General features: G+C 43.5%; 1 protein-coding gene across 2 annotated transcripts in view; it reads left to right on the top strand.

Moving 5' to 3' along the window:
• The window catches only part of LYPD6B (LY6/PLAUR domain containing 6B), a 176,369-nt gene that overhangs the window by 98,865 nt on the left and 53,631 nt on the right, over positions 1-23,873 (top strand). The window contains exon 1 of one of the 2 annotated variants that reach the window (XM_032356181.1): positions 16,188-16,202. The exons of the other annotated variant lie outside the window; for it this stretch is intronic. The gene's annotated coding sequence lies outside the window, so the exon portion shown is untranslated. Of the gene's footprint in view, positions 1-16,187; positions 16,203-23,873 lie in introns of those variants that run through there. 2 annotated transcript variants of the gene reach the window in all.

The raw sequence follows: 23,873 nt of genomic DNA, 5'->3' as shown, positions 1-23,873 counted from the left end.
GGAACATAACCCCTCTCCACTAAACTTATTAGCACTAGAAAGAAGGCAGCTCATTTTCCTTTCAGGTGTAGACAAAGGCTGCTGTTGTCCCAGAGTGAAGGGCCTTTGGTGAGTTGATTAGCACACAGCCTGGCCTGTGCTGATTTTCAGATGGAGACCATCAGATACGATCTGCCACCTCATTAGGTTGACACTGTTCCTGCCCCTCTTGTAATAATGTCACTGGAGCACTTTACAGTCTTAGTAAGTGCTGTAAGCATACACTACCCGGGTAATCCAGGGTCAGTGGCGGCAGATGCTTGAAAAAGCACTTGTTTTCTCATTCCCTGCTGTGTTTAAGGTATAACAGGCTGAGATGTATAATAATTGGGCAGGTTTAAATATTAGAGGAGCAGAACTTGCAGCAATATAACTATTTTTATCTGTGATTCTAACTTGTACTTTTCCAAGATCAAGGGGACAATGAAGAAAATTAGATGATTGCTACAGACTTACAGAAGTAAGCTCATTTATTCTAGAGAAGAGAAGGCAGAAAGGAGCCTTCAAGTATTTGAAGATATATAAGATAGGCAATAATTAGGAACTCCTCTCCTTTTCAGTGAAAACAAGAGATATATGTCTTGTATTGATTCACAGAAGAATTAGGTTAGGCTGAGAGCTCGCTGACTAGAGACCAGAGAAGCCTGTAGGCAGGGGGAAGGGGAGGTGGTGCAGGCTCACCTGTTTCGAACTTGTTTTGGTCTTTTAGTAGGCAGTTATTTTCTTGGTCGGAATTGGGTTCCACAGGCTGATTTGGAGGGTGCTATCAGACCGTGTGCTAATTCATAAAAGCATATAACCTGCCCTTGGAGAACCACGTGGGTGTGGTGGGATTTGGGGTGTCCTTTCTCTGTGTAGTGGGTTACAAGGATGTGGTGAGGAGGGGCTGGGGAGAGTGGACATCTGGCTCAGTGTCATAGAGCTAACACCATCTTCTCTTTGGGTCAGAACTCAGAGACCAGGGTGCTAGATGAGCTTGTGACTCAGTGCTTAAAAGGGTAGGGGGCTCCCTCAAAGAACCAACGTGGGAGGGGGGTGTCTAAAGCAGACCTGTCTCAAAGCATCAGGGTGGAGAGATTTCTTTCTGTCCCTAGGATTCTGACATAGATTAGTGCCCTTTCTCTGATAAGTGAAGCCTAGAGGAGGTAAATGGGAGAATTCTAACAGAGAGCAGAATTTGATAGAGAATAAGGGTGTCCCTCCAGGGGACAGGCAGCTGAATCCTTGACTCTCTGAAACTTAGCTAGATCGGATTCACCTGCTGGCCATGAGGGCCAAGGTCCCTCCCATAGGCTTAGATTCAAATGACTTCTTTAAACTCATCTTTCTTTTAAGGTACTTCTGTAGCATTGCATTTTTATTCCCCATACTGTATGAAAAGATTTCCCCTAGCTTTTATGGTTAGATGACCAAGAAAGTAAACACTGATTCTGAACTTCTAACATGTTAGCCTGGTGAATTTCAACAAAATCCAGCATCATGGTATAAGTTCTTTCTTTGTTCTTGAGTCTGCTCTTTCTCCAGGAGAAGTCTTCTCTCTTTGCCCTATTTCTGATGATTGGCTAGGGCAAAAGGAGAAAAAGCTGCAGTTGGAAAAAAAGTAAACTTATGTGAAATAGGGTTTGGCCAAAACATAAAACTGTGCTATAGACTTACCATGAACAAATCTTGTTTAAACTGTGATGTTTGTTTGGTGTCTACTGTGTACTGCAAGGAATTGCAGGGTAGTAGTCAACACTTTGTGGGGCTTATGGTCGTGGGAAGCAAACAGACAAGTAGTGAAATCCTATCAAGTAGTGATAAGTAAGGAAAAAAGAAGTAAAGCTGGTAGGGAGATTGGGAGGGCCTGGGAAGGTCTAGTGTTTTAGATCAGCTGGTCAGGGGAGGCCTTTCTGAAGAGGTGACGTTGTAGCAGAGATCTCCTTGAATCCAGGGAGTAAGCCATGTGACTATCTGGTGGGAGTGTGAGGAGAAGGGTCATTCCAGGAGACAGGATAGCATGTGCAAAGGTCCGGAGGCTGGGCCAGAAGTTACTTGATGTGTCCTTTGGGAGGAGATAGGAGAGAGAAATTGGAGAGGTAGTGAGGATTCGCCAAGCTGGTTTGCAATGAAATGGAGCAGTCTTCCATTTGTTTGTACTGGTTTGGCTTTGAAGTTTTTGACTAAGCACGTTTACATATACTGGTCAGGTAATGAACCTCTTGGATACCTTGCTGAACATGTTTGCTGGTTTAATTGCTCAGACATGTTAGCCCTGACAGTTCATCAAAAAAGGAATTTGATGGGAATATGCAAAGGAATCTGGAATTTCTGCTGTTTATTAGGCTTATCACTAGAGACTTCGTTTTATTTAGATGCTGTTTTTTAAATGAATAATGTGACTAAAAGCTTTCTATTTATTTGAATAATAATATACGAACATGGTAAAAATGCAGATACTATCTTTTAGTGTCTCCTAGTACTTGAGAAGTAACTGCTGTTAGTACATTGTGTCGGCAGGGTGTTTCTGGAATGTAAAGACTGTAGGAGTGCTGACAACACTGACTCCCTTGTTGACCCTCCACCTTGTTCTCCCCTCTGGTGTGCAGATGGTGCCCCTTGAGATAACTACCCTGGGACCTCCCCACCATGCCCCTAGCTCCATGAAAGTTGGGAATTAAGGTGTGAAGAATTAGCTGCATATTACTTCTTCAATCCTCTGTCTGTCTGCCTGTCCACCCACCTGCCCTATTGCCCCTGTCAGTGAAGTACCTGAATAAAATACTGTGTCAATGGGATGAAGAGGCTTGCTTTGTTTCTTCGGTTATTTATTTATTTATTTATTTATTTATTATTATTATTATTATTATTTTTTAAAGATTTTATTTATTCACTTGACGGAGAGAGATCACAAGTAGACGGAGAGGCAGGCAGAGAGAGAGAGAGGGAAGCAGGCTCCCTGCTGAGCAGAGAGCCCGATGCGGGACTCGATCCCAGGACTCTGAGATCATGACCCGAGCCGAAGGCAGCGGCTTAACCCACTGAGCCACCCAGGTGCCCCTGTTTCTTCGGTTTTTTAAAGTGACTTCTCAGTCTGGAGGATACTTACTGACTCCCCTCCACCTTCTAACAAATGCCCTTCCCTTTATATAAAAAAAAAAAAAAAAAAAGGAACTGTGACCATACACATTGTTGCAGATCTTGCAGATCTTGGAGCACTTCCATATCATAAGCATCATAGACATCAGGTTGCCTCATTCTCGTTAATAGCCACTTACCTGACAAGACCGCAGTTGACTCATTCTTGCATTGATGGACGTGAAAGTTTTTGTATCTTTTGCAGTAGTGGTTTAATACTGTGATGAAAATCCTTGCACATTCTTCTCTTTGCACATTTATAAGTGTATCTATGGGGAAAATTCCTAGGAGTGGATTGGGGGGCAAAGGGGAAATGTATATTTTAAATTTTGATAGGTATTGCCAAATTGTATCTATCTGTGGTCACCCTGGGTGAGAAAACCCTGGGTCCTAAGTGATATCTTGTAATTGCCCTTCTTTTGTGTTTACGATATAAGTGAAGCTCGCTCTTTTAGTGTAGTCTTCTTTGGATGTCTCTTAGAGTGAAATTGAAATCAGAGATAAACAACAGTGTGTTTTGGTCGAGGACTATTGTCTGTAAGACCATGATTCTTTGAAATCTGTTGAGACTTCTTGGAAACCTAGTACATTGTCGGAGGCAGGCCCCTGGCCAGGGCGGCCTCCGCCATTAAAAGATGGCGCCTGGCTAGTTGCCAGGTTCCGATTGCCTCGTGAGACTAAGCGGAACGCCCAAAGAGGAAGTAAACAGCATGGGGGCTTAAGTGGGTAGGAGAAGAATAAATGAAACAAGATGGGATTGGGAGGGAGACAAACCATAAGTGACTCTTAATCTCACAAAGCAAACTGAGGGTTGCTGGGGGGAGGGGGTTTGGGAGAAGGGGGTGGGATTATGGACACTGGGGAGGGTATGTGCTTTGGTGAGTGCTGTGAAGTGTGTAAACCTGGTGATTCACAGACCTGTACCCCTGGGGATAAAAACATATGTTTATATAAAAAATAAAAAATTAAATTATTAAAAAAAAAAAAACAGCATTGGTTGCTAGCAAAGTTGTTCGTTTAGGTGCACAGCCTGATTCGCTCCCTCCTGTACCCTGCTCGCTGATTGGTCATGTAAGCGTATATAAGTGTGTAGACTTGCGGAAATAGAAGATACATCTGAACTGGGGCTTCTTGTCGTCCTTGCGGGTCGAGGGCGATAGTACATGGATAGTTATATAAATCCTCCCAAGTGCTTTAAAAAAATGAATTTTGTTTGTTGGGAAGAGAGGGTTTGTTTTTGTTTAAGATTTTATTTATTTATTTGACAGAGAGGGAACACAAGCAGGGACAATGGGAGAGGGAGAAGTAGGCTTCCAGGCAAGCAGGGAGCCCAATGTGTCCTTATAGTTGTCAGCTTTCACTGGATGTTTTTGTAGGCTGTGCTGTTTAGAAACACTGTAGTTATTTTTTCTTGGTGCATCATAAGCATGAATTTGTTCTTTTTTGTCTCTGATATTAATATTGCTACACCAAGGGCACCTGGGTGGCTCAGTCATTAAGGTGGTGACTGGGTGGCTCAGTCAGTTAAGCATCCAACCCCCTGATTTGGGTCATGATCTTGTGGGTCTTGGGCTGAGCCCCACTTTGGGCTCCACATCTACTTGGGATTAGCCCTCTGTCCCTCTACCCAGATGTGCATGTACTTGTGCCTGCACACCCTCTCTTTCAATAAATAAATTGTTAAAAAATATTGTTACACCAGCTGTTTATCTTTTCAGGTGGTTTTGGTATATGTTTTTCATGTTCTTCATTTTTATTTATTTTCTATGATTTTGTTCTGTGATTCTAGAACTGTCATTGGAAGACTATAAATGAATTAGATTTGTCAAGCCATTCAGCATTTTGTATTCTAACAAATGATTTTAACATGTCCGTAACTTTTGAACTACCGACATATTTGAATATTTTCTGCTATGTTTTGTATTATATAAACTTTTTTCCCTTTGTTACTTAAAAAATAGTTCCTACCTTTTGTTGGATTAATCAAATTTTCTCTTAAATTTCCCCCCCTCCTTCTAGCTAATTAGAATCTCATCTAGTTTTCTAGGGCTACAACAGCAAAGTGCCACTAACTGGGTGGCTCAAAACCTAGAAATTTATTCTCCTACAGTTCTGGAGGCTGGAAGTCTGAAATCAAGGTGTCAGGAGCACCGCACTCCATCTGAAGCCTGTGGGGTGGGGTGTGTGTGTGTGTGTGTGTGTGCACACGCGTGTGTGTGTGTGAATCTTTGCTTGGTTTTTAGCTTCTAGTGGTTTTCTGGCAATTGTTGGTATTCCTTGGTTTGCAGGTGCATTGCTGTAATCCCTGACTTCCAGGTCACTTTATGTTCCTGCATGGATCTCTGAGTGATTTCTGCTCTTAGTTTATTATTTCCTTTCTTCTGCTTGCTTTGGGTTTCTGCTGCTCCTTTTCTAGATTCTTGATGCAGGAGTTTGGAGTGCTTTGAGACCCTTCTTTTCTTTTCTTTCTCTCTATTTTTTTTTTAAGATTTTATTTATTGATTTGAGAGAGAGAGAGAGTGAGTAAGAGAGAGCATGAGAGGGTAGGAGGTCAAAGGGAGAAGCAGACTCCCTGAGGAGCTGGGACCTGATGTGAGACTTGATCCCAGGACTCCGGTATCTGAAGTGCTGAAGGCAGTTGAACTGCTGAAGGCAGTTGCTTAACTGACTGAGCCACCCATGTGCCCTGAGACCCTTCTTTTCTAATAGTTGTATTTCGTGCTACGAATCATCCTCTTTGCATTGCTTTATCCATTCTATGTATTTTTGATAGGTTGTATTTTGTTTTCTTTTCAGTTAAATATATTTTAAAATTTCCTTAAAGACTTGTCTCTGGCCAGTGGATTTTTTAAAAGTGTATTATTTCATTTCCAAGAATTTGGAGATTTTCCTGTTATCTTCTTGTTACTGATTTCTAGTTGATTCATTGTGGATGGAGAATAGCCTACGGCTGATAGAGAGTCTTATAAATTTGCACAGGTTTTTTTTTTTTTTTAAGATTTTATTTATTTATTTGAGAGAGAGACAGAGTGTGAGAGGAGAGGTCAGAGGGAGAAGCAGGCTCCCCGCTGATCAGGGAGCTTGATGTGGGACTCGATCCCGGGACTCCAGGATCATGATCCAAGCCGAAGGCAGTCGCTCAACCAACTGAGCCACCCAGGTGCCCCACGGGTTTGTTTTATAGTCCATGATGTGGTCTCTCTTGGTCTATGCTTCATGAACATTTGAAAAGAATGTGTGTTCTGCTGTTTTGGGGTGTTCTATAAATGTCAGATTTTACTGGGTGATGTTGTTCTTTTATATTCCTCTGTATCCTTGCTGAGATTCTGTCTGTTATTCTGTCAGTTTTTGAGAGAGAGTCCCTGCTTTTAAAAAAATTTTTTTTTCTCCAGAATATATCCTTCCTCTTTGAGGACTTAAAAAATTATCTGAATTCATAAGGAGCATTTCTTATCTGACCATTCAGTAGGCCTTGGGGATTATGTGACACTGGTGCTCCCCTCCCCCATACCCTTAACACTTAAAAGCAGACTATACATCTCAGCTGCTAGAGATGAACACAGTGAATTACAGCTGCTAGAGGAAGAAGAAATAGTGATGATTTGAAATTCCCACATCTGGGGATGCCTGGGTAGCTCAGTTGGTTGGACGACTGCCTTCGGCTCAGGTCATGATCCTGGAGTCCCTGGATCGAGTCCTGCATCAGGCTCCCAGCTCCACGGGGAGTCTGCTTCTCTCTCTCGGACCTTCTCCTCGCTCATGCTCTCTCTCACTGTCTCTCTCTCTCTCTCTCAAATAAATAAATAAATAAAATCTTAAAAAAAAAAAAAGAAAAGAAATTCCCACATCTGTTCTACTGTAAAAGAAGTTAACTGATTTCTTAATACCCAGGCCTGCTCTGGTTTAGTTTGTCTTAGAGACTTACTGATATACTCAACCATGCTGCATGTTAGAGCTTTTGGGGAGCTTTAAAAAAAATACTGATGTTTTGGCCCCCACCCAAGACCAGTTAAATTAGAATCTGTTGGTGTGTTGCTGGGCACTGGTCTTCATTAAGAGCTCCCCAGGTGAGTTCATTGCCCAGCCCGGGTGTTGCCTGGCTAATCTCTCCAATTGTGAAGCACCTACAGTCTGCAGATCCTGTGCTAAGTGTGTGGAGGCACAGATGAGGAAGGTCCTTGCTTTATTGAGGAATGTGGTCCCATGGTGTTTTCTGAGGGTCTTTTATTGGTGACTTGGTTAATATTTCTTAATTGGTTGACCTAATCACAGACAGCTAATAAGCTGCCTGGGATAGGAATGAAAAACGTTAGGAGTGTGAAGGGAGTTGGAGGGTAGCAGCCCAGTATTTGTTCAGGAAAATAAGAGATACCGCATCCTTGGCATTCAGTCCTTGTTTTTGCCACTTTTGTATTTGCTGTGTACTCTGCTTACTCATCGGTACCCCCGTTGGTATTCTTATTTATGGTATTTCCTTTGACCAAAATTCTCGTTTATCCTTTCCCTCTCTACCTGATTGATTATAAGCTACTTTTCTTAATTTTATTCTTTAGAGACTACCCCTGTTTTTCAAAACTAATAAACTTTTTACTTTAGAATAGTTCTAGATTTATGGAAAAGTTGAAAAGATAGTACAGAGTTTCCATATACCCCACACCCACTTCCTGCTATTATTACCACCCTATGTTAATGTGGTACATTTATCAAAATTAATGAGCCAATGATGATATATTATAATTAACTAAAGTCCGTATTTATTCATGTTTCCTTAGTTTTTACCTAACGTCATTTATCTGTCTCAGGATCCCATCTAGTATACCACATTACATTTATGGACTGTCTTTGATTTTTTTTTAAAAATATTTATAAAATAACAAACTAAATGGAAAATAAATTAATTGGTAGCTTTCTTTCTGATAAAGCAAGAACATTAACATAACTTGATTCCCCTTTGTTTTTCCTTCCCAACTTGTTGGCTAGTGTTATGTAAATTTTGGTTCCAGTTTGTGTTTAGGAACATAAAGGCCATGGAGTTTTTCCATGGCGAGGGTGGTCTGCGGGAAATGGCTGGTTTTGGTCTTCCTGTGCTGAGGACATTGGTGAAAACCACAAGTCTACACCACCAAGTTTTGGATATCCCATTTGATGATTTTAGAAATCTGTCTTCTGAAATTGTAGAATGTTTTCTTAAATCACCCCACACTCACCCCGAAAGAATGACAAAGGAAATTAGCTGTGATAAAAACTTGTCCTTTCAATCCTGGTAGTTTCTAGACCTGGGTATCTCCATCCAATTCTCTTTTGAGGAGCATGAAAAACAGAATCATCATGAGATGCAGTAAATAACACCCACGGAGTTTGATTGTTTTTAAAATTGCAATTATAACTAATTAAATGCGAAGATGTGAACAGCTGCACAAGAATATTTAACAGCTTTCTTGGAGCCATCCCCACTTTTGATAGGACTTTTCAAAAGGCTACTTTATGGAAATACATAGTGAGTGGTTACTTTATATTTCACATAAGAAAGTAAGGAATCAGCCTGAGAATTGGCAAGAGATGAATTCTCTGGGTTTTCTGTGTAAGCCGCTCATTGTAGATCTCTTCAGCAGGTGGACAGCTGCAATACACAGCATAAGTAGGGGCCTGAGGCACTGCCAGGTGAGGCAAGATCCAGTCAAACTGGAGGACGAGGGCCCTCTCTGTGGAGGGTGTCACTTGAGCTCAGTCTTGAAAGATGAACAGGACTTTTTCATTTGGTACACATATATTAAACTTGGACTCTGTATGCATCACTGTTAGAACTGGATCCCCTGGGTGAAATAAGTTAGGCCTTTCACCATGGGGGAGCTCACAGTGTGGTGGGGTAGGGGACTGATTCATCAGTGGCCACAGTCCAGGCCAGGGGATGACCAACTGTGGCCCATGGGACCCAAGTCAGCCTGCCACCTCACTCTGTGTGGCCCATGAGCTGAGAATGAGTTTGCTCTTTCTTTCTTTCTTTCTTTCTTTCTTTCTTTCTTTCTTTCTGAGATTTCTGAGATTTCTTCATTTTAGAGAGCACACAGACATGGGTACAGAAGTTGGGGGAGGAGCAAAGGAGGAGAAACTCAAGCAGATTCTGGCTGAGTGTGGAGCTTCATGAGGGGGTGGGGCTCCATCCCATGACCTTGAGATTGTGACCTGATCGGAAATCAAGAGCCCCTTGGTTAAACGACTGAGCCATCCAGGTGCCCTTAGCTGAGAATTATTTTTGTAAAGCAGAGAGAAAACGTAGATGGGTTATGGGATCTCCTACCACTGTCTATTTGTGTGTGTGTGTTTCTGGCCAAGTTGGTGCCTCTGTCTGGCCCTTTAGATGATGGCCTAGAGTTTTATGGGTTAGAACTGCAGCAGGCCCACAGGCTACAAGAACACAGCTAAATCTGACTGGGGAAGTCAGAGAAGCCGCCCCCAGTCAAAGAGCTGCAAGAGCAAACATCTGATCCTCTCCTTGATAGGCCTTCAAGTATACCAGCTTTCCTATTATCCTTCCTTGATTTTTTTTTCTTTTAAGATTTAGTTGTTCTTACATCTGCTTCTTATAAAACATGGCTTTAGTTGCTCTTCTTGTCACTGTTTATTGATTGTGTTGTTCTTTGGCTCTGTTTCTCTGAAGCAGAGTTTCTTAACATGAAATCTATGGATGGGGCTTCAGGGGTTCTTTGAACCCCTAAACTGAAAGCAAACTGATGCACGTGTGTTTCCCTGGGCAGAGGGTTCATTAATCTGTCATCCGATTCTTAAGAGGTCTGTCATTCAAAACTTTTGAGAGAAACACTTTTAATTGGGTTTCTCAGAATGAAAATCAGTACTACTGACGGTGGTTCTAGCCCACGCAGAATTAAGCAGAGGTGTTGTGAATTCCCTTCTGTCGGTGCAGGCCAAGATTACAACAGCTTCGGTTACTCACGTGACATTGTGTGAGAAGCTCCCCTCAAAAGCACAGTGTACTTGGGCTATAGAAGCAGTTTCTCTCTTTAGGGGATACAGGCGATATGCGAGGGTATCAGCCTGGATGCTCAAGAGAGCAAGGTAGAGGAGAATTGAAGTGCTAACAATTTATGTGGAAGATGCAAGCTCCAGGTGTGAGTACGAGGTGGGGAGAAGGGGCCTCGGGAAGAGGGGCTGCTTGGGTCCTGGCTGGCGCCTTTCTACAAGCCATGAAGAACTGTGTCTATCTCTCAGTAGCTTCTTCTCCTGGCTCAGCACCTCTCTAGGAGGGCTGCAGGGAGGGCCTATACCTCCAAATAGTCCCAAGTAGGGAGAAAGGAGGGTGGATTTATCTGTTGGCCTCACTCCCCATGTCCTTTCCTGTTGGTGGTTTTGTCCCATGAGGCGCCAGCTCTGCTTCCTCTGGAGCTGGCATCCTCCAGCCTCCAGGGCCTGCTCAGGAAGCTGGACACTGCACTGCACAGCGTGGTGCTAGTATGCAAGTGCAGGGGTGACCAGAGAAAGTGGAGACGATAGTCAAGGAGAAATTGGGGCTGTACTTGATGGAATTAGAAAAGGTGCATAGGCTTTGTTTCTCGTACTAGGGGAGGCAGAGCTCTGAACAAGCAACAGGTGGAATGGGGGGCAGAACCTTCCTGGCAGAGGAAAAATAAGAGAGCGGAGAGGCAAGAAGACAGTCCTGCTGAGGTTGTGTGTGCATCCTTCTGTGCGGCCATCTGATATTGTTAAGCCTCTAGTCTGTGCTAAGGCAGTGTAATGGGTGAACAAAAACAGACACGGTCTCATCTTTCACAGAGCTTAAGATCCAGTGCTGGAGACAGATATTAATCACTTAATCATACTAGCAAACGTAAAATTGCCTCTGTGTTAAGTGCTCTCAGGAGAGCGAAGAGTCGACTGCTCCGAGAGCCTTTATTAGATAGAGTTAAACACAGTGAGAGGTCAGAGAAGGCTTTCCAGGGAAAGTGGCTCATGGACCGAAATAGAAAAGATGGGTAAGAGTTAAAGGCAAGAGGAAGAGACGGGCAAGCTCTGTAGGTTGGGGGGCACCGTGCCCAGAGGCTTTGTGGGATGGAACGTGGTAAATGTGAACATGAGGAAGAAGGCCAGCGTGGCCAGAGCAGATAGAGCGCTGAGGAGCATGGTTGAGGAGGAGGTTGGGTATATGGGGCCAGGCCATGCCAGGCTGTATGAAAGGAGTCCCACCTGTTTCTGAGGAGCAATGGAAAATTGTTAGAGAAATTTAAGTGAAATGCTGTAGTCATGCTGGCAGTAATTTGGAAGACCCAGGCAAGAGGACTGTAAGATATTGTAGACCCTCTGAGCTTCAGACTGTTACACGAGAAGTGTGGTTTTTTGGGGGGAACTGGGGAAGGGCAGAGGGAGAGAGGAGGAGACTTTTTTTAAAGATTTTATTTATTTATTTGATAAAGAAGTCACAAATAGGCAGAGAGACAGGCAGAGAAAGAGAGGGGGAAGCAGGCTCCCTGTTGAGCAGAGAGCCCAATGCCGGGCTTGATCCCAGGACCCTGAGACCATGACCTGAGCTGAAGGCAGAGGCTTAACCCACTGAGCCACCCAGGTGCCCTGAAAGAGAGACTCTTAAGCAGGCTCCATGCCTAGCACAGAGCCTGACTCTGGGTCAAGTTCATGACCCCAAGATCATGACCTGAGCTGAAATCAAGAGTCAGACGCTTAGCCGACTGAGCCACCCAGGTGCCCCAAGAACTATAGTTTCTGGAGCCATTCCTGAGAAATCCCCAATATTAACAACCCCAAGGATATGTGAAAGAAAAGCAACTCCAGGAAAATCCCTCTAGTAACAAAAAATAGGCATTAGAGACCATTGGGCTAGTAGCTGTGGGAGACTCTCATACTTACTTGCTGGCCCGAAGGGCAATTTTCAAAGTGATGCAGAGCTTTTTCTAGACTATTATCTCTTAGATTTCCTAGACGCATTGTCAAGTAAGGCAAGAAACTAGAGGTGCCCACATAGAAAGTTTTGTAACTTGACTCTGGAATACAGATCTCTTCCTGAGGCCCTGCCCTGCCAGTGGTAACCCCAGGTGACGTCAGGTGAAGGGCTCCTCCCATGCAGTCCGGGACTAGGACTGTACACAGGAGGGTGCACAATCCCACGTTCTCAGTGGTTCCTCCAGAGCTCTGACCCAAATTCTGTTTGAGCCTCACTGTGCCCAAGCCCTCAACACCTATTCTGCTTCCAGGAGCTTTGGGGATCGTTGTGTGGCTAAATATTCTGCACATTGAAAACCAAACAAAGCAGAAACCCCACGGTAAAGCAATTTGAGAAAGACCTTTTATCAGTCCAACTACCAAGTTACCTTTGGCTTGTGATAAACAGAATAACCCAAGTCATTAACCCAGGAGAAGGTATCTCTCAAGGGCAGCCTTTCTGTCTCCTGAAAAGCTTTGAGAGGAATTTAAATTAATTCTTATTTGGCAGGAACTTATTTGTGTCTTGTGATTACCTCCAGTCAGAACAAAGTGTCTGATGAGTACAGGAAGCCTTGGGATTGGGTATAGCAGGTTTGGCTGATTACAAATGTATGCATATGAGCTAGCGTGTGTGTGTGTGTGTGTGTGTGTGTGTGTGTGTGTGTGTGTGTGTGTTTTCTTTTCTAATCAAGTCAGCGATTCTAGCAGTCATGTGTTCTGAGCTGCGAGCAGTTTTGATTCTTCCTTTTTTTCTCAAGATATTTCTAGATGGCTGCAGGAGCACTGCTCCTGACCCATTAATCTGTGCAGTTTCAATGCACCAGCAGTAATGGGGTGATAGCTACATGCAAGCTTCTAATTCCTCACATTCCCTGGAGTGCTCAGCTTTTTCCTTTCTGAACTGGGCAGCTGCATGCGAGAAGTTGATTTAACACATCAAGTCTTGGATGTTCCTTCTAAAAGCTTTTAGGTGCACTCTAAATTGTTACTTCTTCCCAGGAAGACAGAGAAAGGAAGAAGGGCTGTTTCAAGACTTTTATCTTCTTTTTGGGTCATGAACCCCTGTGAATCTGGTAATACCTCTGAACCCTCGCCTTAAAAGAATGTCTGGGCTCACTCTCTCTCTGCCTGTCTCTTTCTTGCTCTTAGTTCCAGGCTCCCTGTGATTCTGGAATTGCCGGACCTTTTGATTTTTCAAGACAAGTTTAGAAATGGAGATTTGTGTGATCTTTTTTCCCCTTTACATTTTTTAAAAAAACCATGCAGCCAAATTAGTATCTCTCCAGGCCATTGTAGCTTCTAGAGAGTCATAAAATCTTCATCTTCCTTAGGGTCTCTGAGTTCCATGTGACTTACTGGTCTGTTTGGTTTGGCTTCACTTTTTCATGTAGGAGACTTTCCTCAAATGCCTGGTGATCCTTGGCTATCCTTGGCTAAAAATTCTGTGTCAGTGGGTGGGGTTTTCTTGTAGGTGATGGATAGTGAGTATATATGGGTGTTTCTCTTTTCCAGGGAATTGTCCAGTCTCCCAAGGGAGGAGGGAGTGAGGTGGGGTATGAAGGGTGACAGAGAGGGAGAATGTATGTCGTTCCGTAGTTGGGTGCTACTGCTACAGGAGCAGTTGGTTTAGTGTGGTTTTCACGTCATCCCACGGCTCCATTGGGCCCATTGCTTTTTGAATCCAGAGAATCCTCTTGTTCAATTTTTTCTAAAGCACAGAGTGCTTGTCTTCTATAGATGCCTTGCCTATGTAGGGATGAGGAGAGGCTCTGGAGGTCGGAGTTGCTCTGTCTGCTTTTGAATAATCTCCGTTTTCAATCTAAGACCTTCCCTTGCCTTCTTGCCACCTGGTGTCTTTGGATTTGAACCTCTCAGGGCTTCTGCAGAATAAGTATCTTTTCAGTCTCTTTATCACTGGTTCCTTTCTCATGTTCTGCACATTCAGATCTCCTACCCTAAGCCCGAAAAGAGTTACCCCTCAGCTATTCTTTTAGGCATCAAGTTTCAACACTAAATAGTAGCTTAATGTGGCTGCTCTATTTTTCAGGCACTCACATGTGACTTCCCCTGCTGTGATCGCTACTACTCCTTGAAAGCTCCTGACTTGTGATGTCTCTCAGTCCTTCTCTTTATCACACTCAGCTCCTGGTGGTGGATTCTTGATCCTTGATCGTTCCTGTGGCTTCCTGCTCCCGGTGGCCCTTCCCCAGCCTTCTCCCTTGACTGAATCCAGCCCCTATAAATACCTGTTGGAGATGCTTAAGATGCCACAGAAACTCCAGGTTCTCATGTTTAAAACCGAATCCATCTTCTCTCCCACAGCCAGCTCTTCCACCTGAGTTTTCCATGTTTGTTAAGGGTATCGCTGTCCTCCAACTCATTCAAGTTAAAGTCCTTGGGGCCATTTATTAGTTACTACTTTTCACCTCAGATTCTAATTCGTTGTAAAGTCCTGTTGCTCGAATCCTCACAGGGCTTCAGAACCTGTCTCCTTTTTGCATTTGCACTGTCCATCCTTAGGACCACAACAGCCCTGCTTGAATTATCATTCCTGCTGGCTTTATCCTCTCTCTAGTTGGTCTTCTACACCCATGACACCCCAGTCCAGGTCTGGTGACAGCAAAATGAACTGAAAGTTATTTAAAACTGCATATTTCTGGATACCTCCACTCAGTGATTTAAAAAAAAAAAATTTTTTTTTTTTTTAATTATTTGACAGAGAGAGCCAGTAAGTGAGAACATACAAGCAGGGAGCAGCAGGCAGAGGCAGAGGCAGAGGGAAAGCGAGAAGCAGGCTCCCCACTGAGCAGAGAGCTTGACAGGGGGCTCCATCCCAGGCCCTGGGATCATGACCTGAGCCAAAGGCAGATGCTTAACTAACTGAGCCACCCAGGCATCCCTCCACTCAGTGATTGTGATTTGTTAGATCTGGGTAGGATGCAGGAATCTGAATTTTTAAAAATGCTTCCAGTGAGTAAAGCAAATTTAGAGCAATATTTGCTAAGTGTATTATTTCTGATTTTAACACAAAACCAATGCTATAGGGTTTTTACAGATATATATGCCTATCTCTGCTTCTTTCTCTGTATAAACATGGACTAGAAGGATCTTCCCTGAAGGGTTTATTTCTGGGGGAAGAGAACAAAATGGAGCTCAAGAATAAAATGGTTTATTTCTCTTAAAAACTCTAAAGCCACAGTGGCAAAATACCAACATGATTTTATCATGGTTGGAGTATTGTTATATTGTTTGTACTTTTCCTTCTGTATTAAGCAGTCTTGAAACTCGACAGAGGACTTTGATGCATCCCCAGGGCTAGGTTCTGCAGCAGCATCTAAGTGCTCATCTCAGAGTGCAGGTGTGCCCACATCACACCTGTCTGAAAGCCTTCCCTATTTCCCAGCTCCTGCAGCGTCCATTTTGAATTCCTTGGCCTAACACTTGAGATGTTGGCTTACCTTCTTAGCCCTGCTTTTCATTACTCACCACTCACTCCGCTGGGGGGGCCAGAAAGCTCTGCTCTTCATGGAAGTGGAAAAATGCATTTGCTTTCACTTGGTTCTTTTATAGATGCTGCTGCTTCTGTATCTAGTTCTCTTTCCTGACTTACCACTCTGCGCTCATCAAAATATTGTATATCCTTCAAGATCTCTCTTAAGTTCTACTTCTTTAGGAAACATTTTTTTCAAAACTTTTTTGAAAAAACTTTTTTTCAAAGCACCCTTTTCAAAACTTCCATGTCTGTATTTCCCCCAGAATTCCATCTTTACTTCTGCTGGGAATCTTACAGTACTGTATTAGTTAATGTTACTTGCCTTCGTGCTTATCCCGTCCTCCCTACCCCCAAATGGAAGCTGCTTGAAGGCAGAGACTGTATTATTTACTTACTTAATATACCTTTTATTGATCACTGTTTCTTTTTTCCAAAAGATTTTATTTATTTGTTTGTCAGAGAGAGACAGAGAGCATAAGCGGGCAGAGGCAGAGAGAGAAGCATGGTCCCTGCTGAGCAAAGAGCCCAGTGTGGAACTCGATTCCAGGACCCTGGGTTCATGACTTGAGCCAAAGGCAGCTGCTTCACTGACTGAGCCACCCAGGTGTTCCTTGATCACATATTTCTGAGCACATATTGCTCTGCAAAATATTGGAGAGGATGTACATATGAGTGAAGCAGGGTTCCATCCAGACTTGGTCATGAGGTTTGTGACATGTGTTCAGATCACTAAAGGGAAGAGAGTACAAGAATGCACTCTCTGTCTGGCAGGCTTCTAAGTTTTTTAAAAAAGAGGAATCCACTGTGGTTGATGAAACTCGTCAAAGACTTTGGGAGGAGTTGTCTTTTGAGTTGGGCCCTTCTATGAAGACACTGACAAGGGAATATATGTCAAGATAGAAGCTTTTTGAATTAATGAATAAATCCCAGGCAGAGGGGCTTGAAAGTCTTGGAGACCTTTGAGAATCTACGTAAGAATACTCAGGAATTCACTTCGACTAGGCCCTAGACCAAGTGGAGGGTAGCTGTGGAAAATAAGACTGGGGCTCATTCTAGTGGACCTGGATGCTAGACCACCCCCGCAATTGGCCTTCATTTGGCGAGGTGCCACTGAAAGTCCGTGGCCAGGGTTGTGGCATGATTGGGCTCTGTTTAAAGCAGCAACATGTGGGATGTTCTGTTAAGGAAGCTGGCGGAACAGTAGGAGACAGGGAATTTGACCTGGGGCCAAGGTCGTCAGGCAGCAGGCATAGGAAAGAGGGGACAGGCATAAGCACTTTTGTAGGATAGAACTGAGTGAACTGTACTTCGTCACTACGGATTATGGGAGCTGATAGGAACCAGGGAACAAGTGGGTGAAGGCCCTTGAACATGGCTCAAAGAGTTCAACCTGGGTCCTATGTAGGAAATGAGTCTGTTGATATAAAAAAGAGCATTGGGAAGAAGGGTTTTCTGGTACAGATGATGTGTTCTGACTTTGGATATTTAATGAGATTAATAGTACCCCCTAAACTAGATCTATTTTAAGTCCTAACCACTAGTACCTGTGAATGTGACCTTATTTGGAAATAGGGTCTTTGCCAATGTAATTCAGTGAAGGATCTCCAGATGAGCTCATGCTGGATTTAGGATGCGCCCGAGCCAATGATTGGTGTCCTTAGAGGAGAGAGGGAGATTTGGACAGAAACCCCGGGAAAGGGCAGGAGCAGACAGAGGCAGAGATGGCTGTTAAGTAGCTCCACACTGAGGAGTGTCAGCGGCCACCAGAGAGTAGGGGGACAGAGGCTCTCTCTGAGTTTCCAGAGGGCATCGGGCCCATGGATACCTTGATTTTGGATTTCTGGCCTTCAGAGCTGTGAGAGAATAAACATCTGCTGCCAGTCACTAAACTTGTAGGACTGTTATAGCAATCCTGGGAAACAGCCAGATAGGCTCAGATTTTAGAACAGGACAAGAATTTACCAACCTGGAAACTCCATCTGTACCTTTGTTGTTTGTATGGTCCACTGGATCCACTGTGGACATTCATTGTGAAGATTCTGTTGCTGTTGTGAGTTTGGGAAGAGGGTGTATGGGTCAGGAGTGGGGAGGGAGTCGTGTTTTTGATTAGTTGAGGCAGATGCAGTGGATTTGCTTGCTTTCTTACTTTTTTTTTTTTTAAGATTTTATTTATTTATTTGTCGAGAGAGAGAGAGAGAGAGAGAGAGAGAGAGAGCGCGCGCACACGTGCATAAGCAGGCAGTATCAGGCAGAGGTGGAGAGAGAAGCAGGTTCCCTGCTGAGCAAGGAGCCCCATGTGGGACTCAATCCCAGGACCCTGGGGTTATGACCCGAGCTGAAGGAGCGGCTTAACCGACTGAGCCACCCAGGCGTCCCTGGATTTGCTTTCTTACAGGGAATGCTATTTCAAAAGAAAGGAGCAATCAGTAATTGAGCTTTTGCCAAGTTTCTATTTTGTGTCCGACACTAAGCTAGGGCCCGACAAGGATAGAAGAGTAAGATTTCATGTGGACTCTTGAGGAGCTCACAGCTCAATAATTGAAACAGAGCCATTAGCAAGGGGAATGTGTCATCAGTTGTTAAGCGGTGTCAGGAAGATTGCACTGGATAAGGAACCTTGCTTTATTTATTTATTTATTTTATTAATTGGATACTTAAAAAATTCATCACTGAGTTTGAAGTTCTGTGACAAAGTCAACAGGATGTGTCCCTTAATTCCATTAAGGTCAAATTACTCTTTGGTTGAAGGCATGGCACGTGCTGATTTAACAGCGGAGCCCTGGAATTTGTAGGCTGAGAAATCATCCTTTCTTTTTTTCACTTCCTTGCTAGGGAAATGGTGTGCAGCCCACAGAATCAGCGGGTTGGGGGGTGGGGCACAATCCCCCTCCATTAATGGGAACTGAATAAATTCAAGTACTGTCTTATCTAAATGGTTTGACAAGTTCCCATTGGCCTGGCTAATTGCATCAGCTGCTCTCCTTTTTCTCCCAGTGGCTGGGGCTTGGCAGGCTCCAGTGTGAGCTTGAGTGTTAGTGTTCCCTGCTGCTGGAATGCACTCTGGATGGAATCCCCCACTCCATAACTGTGGTCTGGAGAGGACCCCAGGAGCCTTGTCCGCTAACCCTGGAGTGCTCGGTGACGTTCGTTCTAATAGGAGATTTCTTATTTGTTTCTGGACCTTCCAGGCGAAGCCATGTCAAGCTTGTGTTGGCTTGGGAAGGTGGCCAGAGCAAGACTGAGGAGCCTGAGGAGGGTAATGGAAGTGGGACATGAGGACAAGCTCGGTGGTTCCTTGTGCTTCCTCTGTCACTGGTGACTTAACCACCAACAGTCCAATCCATCTTGTATGACTGCCCCGTCCCCTGATGAGTACCACACAGTCCCTTTCAAGCCATAGCACCTGGAGCCAGACCCAGTGCCTACCTACTACAGGCCAAATGTTATCTACGCAGAGTGGAAATTTAGCTTTGGTGTTCATGGCTCCCAGTACTAACAAAGATGTCAGTCGGCTCTCCTGTATGAACGTCTCTAGGGAAGGAGAAAGTAATTACTGGTGAATCAAGTCTTAAGGCAACTGGGAGTCCTCTTATCCCTGATAATCTCTTGCTCCGCACTCGTTTCTGAATGTGCAAATCTCTCTGGTCCCCAACCTCTCCTTTTCTTTTTAGGAAGAGAGAGAATTAAGGTTGGTTAAAGCATCTGAGCCAGCCTTGGGTATTGAGGCAAGAGAAATGAAGATTCGGTTTCTGGACACAGTATTCCCAAGATTGTTTGCAGGGTGACTTCTGGTTAGCAGAGAGCATTTGGGAAAGACAGAGAAAGTTCCTATAGTTTTGGAGGTCAGAGGTCTTGGGGCAAGCACTGGCGCCCTGTTTTAGAGTAGGGGTCTTCAGGGTATCTGTGAGGTGTTCCTACTTGTCACTTCTTTGGATTTCTAGATCACCCTGGTTGGAGATAAGGAAATGAATGAAAGCGAGCCCCTTGGCAGGTAGGAGACAGAGTGTCCCTGTCACCTGTACAGTGTCCTCCCTGGAAATGTAGGCGTTCAGAGAAGGAAAAGGGGAAGGGCTGCCATAGCAAGTACCAGAGACTTGGTGGCTTAAACAATAGAAACCTCTTACTTCACAGTTCTGGAGCCTAGAAGTCTGAGATTAAGGTGTGGGCAGGTGTGGTTTCTTCTCAACTTGCAGATGGTCATCTTCTCTCTGTGTCCTCACACGGTCTTCCTCTGTACATGTCTGTGTCCTAATTACCTCTTATAAGACCAGTAGTCATGTTGGGTGAGGGTCCACCCTAAGGACCTCATTTTAATTTAATGACCTCTAAGGATCTTGTATCTAAATATAGTCACCTTCCAAGGTACTTGAAAGTGGGGGAGTTAGGATTCCAACATATGAATTTTGGAGGGAAGAGTGGCTCCCAGCACTAACAAAGACCTCAGTCAGCTCTCCTGTCTGTGTTCTGTGCCCACACGGAAGAGGATACAATTCATCCCTTAACAGAAAGTAATTGGCATTCTACCAGGTTCAAGTTTAATTTTATAACTTCTGATGAACTCTGATGGTCTTATCAGGGTTCTCTAAAAAAAAAAAAAAAAAAAAGACTTATTTATTTGAGAAGGCAGCTGGGGGCAGAGGGAGAGGGAGAGAGAAACCCAAGCAGACTCTGCATTGAGCACAGAACCTGACCTGGGGCTTGATCTCATGACCCCAGGATCATGACCTGAGCTGAACTCAAGAGTCAGACAGCCAGCTGACTGTGCCACTTGGGGACCCACCTTATCAGGATTCTTGATTTGATCCATTTGAAAATGGATCCAAGCTATGGGAAGATATTTTTGAGGGTGTTTGTGGATGTGCATGAGAAAGGTTTAATGAACTTAACCCAAGTTGGAGGATCCGAATGACTATCAGAGGTGAGATTTTCATAGTCCAGCTGTGCCCCTCAGCCACTTCCAAAATGCCTATTAATGATGCCCTGAGAAGAGGGGTAGAGTAATGACTTAGGACAGAGACCTAAGTTTCTTCTCCTTCTGAGGTTTCCCAATTAGGCTAATTTTGGGATCTTTGTATTAGCATCCTACTTTTAGCCTGTTTGGGGCTGGCTTCTACAACACATAGAAATGTCTCCTGTTTCAGAGGCAATGGATTGTTCAACTGTATACTAAAAGGAACAATTTTTTTTTATTGTGTTATGTTAGTCACCATACAATACATCGTTAGTTTTTTAAATTAACATATTATGTATTATTTGCCCCAGGGGTACAGGTCTGTGAATCATCAGGCTTACACACTTCACAGTACTCACCATAGCACATACCCCCCCCAATGTAGTTTTTGATGTAGTGTAAAAAGAACAATCTTAATCGTGTTCATTTTGTTTTGATCTGCAAAAAACTCTCGCTTCAAAATCGGTCTTAAAAAACATACAGGAGAAACTGAAGGCTAAATTCTGTATTTTTCTAAAACCACCTTGGTTGGTTGAGTGACATATTCCCAGTTAGCTGAATACAAAAGTAGTAATGAAGTTCAGCTCAGCCAATTGTTAACAGTCTGGGATGACAGCAGATCCTCCCAGCTGAGAAGTTTATGCTGAGCAAAGTGACTCAAATCCTCTCTGGCTCTTGATTTTTGCTTGCAATTCCCTTGTCAGTGTGCAGAAATGGTGGTTTTTCATCAACTTCCTGTGGACATCTTTTGATGACTCACACTGGGCCACTTTTGTGAATTCAGGTGTGTGGTGGCATCCCTCCCAGTTCCCGCCATCTGCTCTTTTATATGCTCTAACGGTGAAACCCAGAGTGGAATGCACGTTCTCGAGTTCTCTTTCAACTATTAAATCGTCTTGGTGGCGAGGTGCTGTGGGCTGCCTATGACCCATGTGTCTACACAGAAGACTTGTTCCTTTAGGGGCATGTCTAGGAATTAAAAAGCTGATGGATGGCAAGCCAGTTAGAGGGAAGATGATTTTCTAGCTGATTTTGTGAGGGTATTTTATCTGTAGGGACAGAAAGTACTGCTTCACAGGACTGCAGTTTCTCTGACTTCTTCACATCAGCTGTTTAGATGGAAGCTCAGTATCCCTGGGGGAGGGGGTCAAGAATAACACGTGGTAAGCTTTAGGCACCGGGATATGGAGCGTTACAGAGCACACGGGCCACATAGTAGGGATATTCGAATCTCGCTTCAGCTTTACACATGAAGAACAGTAATTAAGATTGTGGGGCAGATTTACCTAACCCTTCGGGAAGAGAAACTTAGACTTTTATTTTCTTGTTGCTGCTACTGATTCTGAAGGTAGGATTTATACAATTAATTGATTCCTTGTGGAGTAGCACTTCTTGACTCTGCCAAAGTACTGTTCTCAGAATAAAGTGAATGTCTAAATAATCAGACTTGTTACACTGTAGATATTCAATAATTTTTGAGTTAATTACATTAAAGATCATTCCAGGATAAACGCTATGTGTATACTAACAATGGAATATTACTCAGCCATGAAGAGAAGGGGAATTCTGGTACATGGTACAACGTGCATGAACCTTGAAAACATTATGTTAGGTTAAATACAGGCACAAATGGGCAAAGATTACACGATTCCACTTACATGAGGGTCCTCAAATCAGCAAACTCAGAGACAGAAAGTATAATAGTGGTTATCAGGGGCCGCAGGGGATAAGGTGCTGGGTTATGGACACTGGGGAGGGTACGTGCTATGGTGAGTGCTGTGAATTGTGTAAGACTGATGATTCACAGACCTGTGTCCTGGAAGCAAATAATACATTATATTTTAATAAAAATAAATAAATAAAATAAAGTGAGAAAAATTTAAAAAAAAATAGTTAAAATAGTAAATATTATGTATATTTTACTGTCATAAAATTTTTTTAAAAAATTGATTCTAGGGGCGCCTAGATGGCTCAGTCATTAAGCATCTGCCTTCAGCTCAGGTCATGATCCCGGGGTGCTGGGATCAAGCCCTGCATTGGGCTCCCTGGTCTGTGGGACACCTGCTTCTCCCTCTCCCACTCCCCTAGCTTGTGTTCCCTCTCTTGCTATCTCTCTCTCTGTCAAATAAATAAACAGATCCTTAAAAAAAAAAAAATTGATTCTAATGCAAGAAGGCTATTTAAGACTTCTACAAATGCAAACCTATAAAAATGAAACCTTACCTTTCTCAGATGTGTGACGTGAACTTATAAGCTTATCTGAGGGCAGTTTTGCTGTGGATCTGCTCCCGATCAACAGTAGAGAAAACCTTTGTTTCAGGCAATTGCCAGGGACCACAGCCTCAGACAGTGTAGCCCACTTCCCACCTGGCTTTTCACTGGGAGAAATGGTATTTCTGGGAAATACCTCAAAGGAGATAGGGTTCACTCATTCTAATTTTTAATCCCTGGATTAAGCCAAATGATCAGACAGCTGTGTGCTAGGGCCTCTTTTTGGCCTCGCTAGTTCACTTCAATGAGATGTGCTTTGGCCTCCTATCTCAGCCTGAGGGATGCAGTAAGAAGCAGTATAGCAGACTCCCTACTACATAGAGTGAGAGGCACTTGTAATTAATTACTTTCCCTCCTGACCCTTCAGTGTGGGTGATAAAGGATGCTTTAAGAATATACCAGGGCACCTGGGTGGCTCAGTGGGTTAAGCCTCTGCCTTTGGCTCAGGTCATGATCTCAGGGTCCTGGGATCGAGTCCCACATTGAGCTCTTTGCTCCACAGAGAGCCTGCTTCCTCCTCTCTCTCTCTGCTTACCTCTCTGTCCACTTGTGATCTCTCTCTGTCGAATAAATAAAATCTTAAAAAACAAAACAAACAAAAAAAGTACCCTAGGAAGGAAAGGTTAACCCCTTGGGAGAAATTTCTTAATAACAAGAAAAAGCTAATACTCTTGAAGTGTGTACGTTATACTTTATATCTTTGAGTTAGTGTGATTGTGTCTCTTCATTGCTTTGGCCACTAGGATGCTCAGAACCTAATTTATGAACCATGTCAAGTAATAGTTTAATACTTACAAAATGCATTTCTGTGGACTATTCCTCATGCTCTGGCCTCTTTTTTGTATTGTCTGCTTCACGTCGTATATGTGTTTTATAAATTAACACATTCTTTTTTGATGTTAGATGGTGTATTAAGGTTCTCCAAAGAATCCTGACCCATAAGGGGTGTGTGTGTGTGTGTGTGTGTGTGTGTGTGTGTGTGTCTAGTGAGTGACCAGTAGATAGATCAATTTTTTTTTTTTTTTACAGATTTTATTTGAGAGAGAGAACACA

This window comes from Mustela erminea, chromosome 8 (assembly GCF_009829155.1).
Source record: "Mustela erminea isolate mMusErm1 chromosome 8, mMusErm1.Pri, whole genome shotgun sequence".
Classification (NCBI taxonomy): Eukaryota; Metazoa; Chordata; class Mammalia; order Carnivora; family Mustelidae; genus Mustela; species Mustela erminea.
The sequence above is the reverse complement of the archived record's forward strand: the minus strand, read 5'-3'. Positions and strand labels throughout refer to the sequence as shown.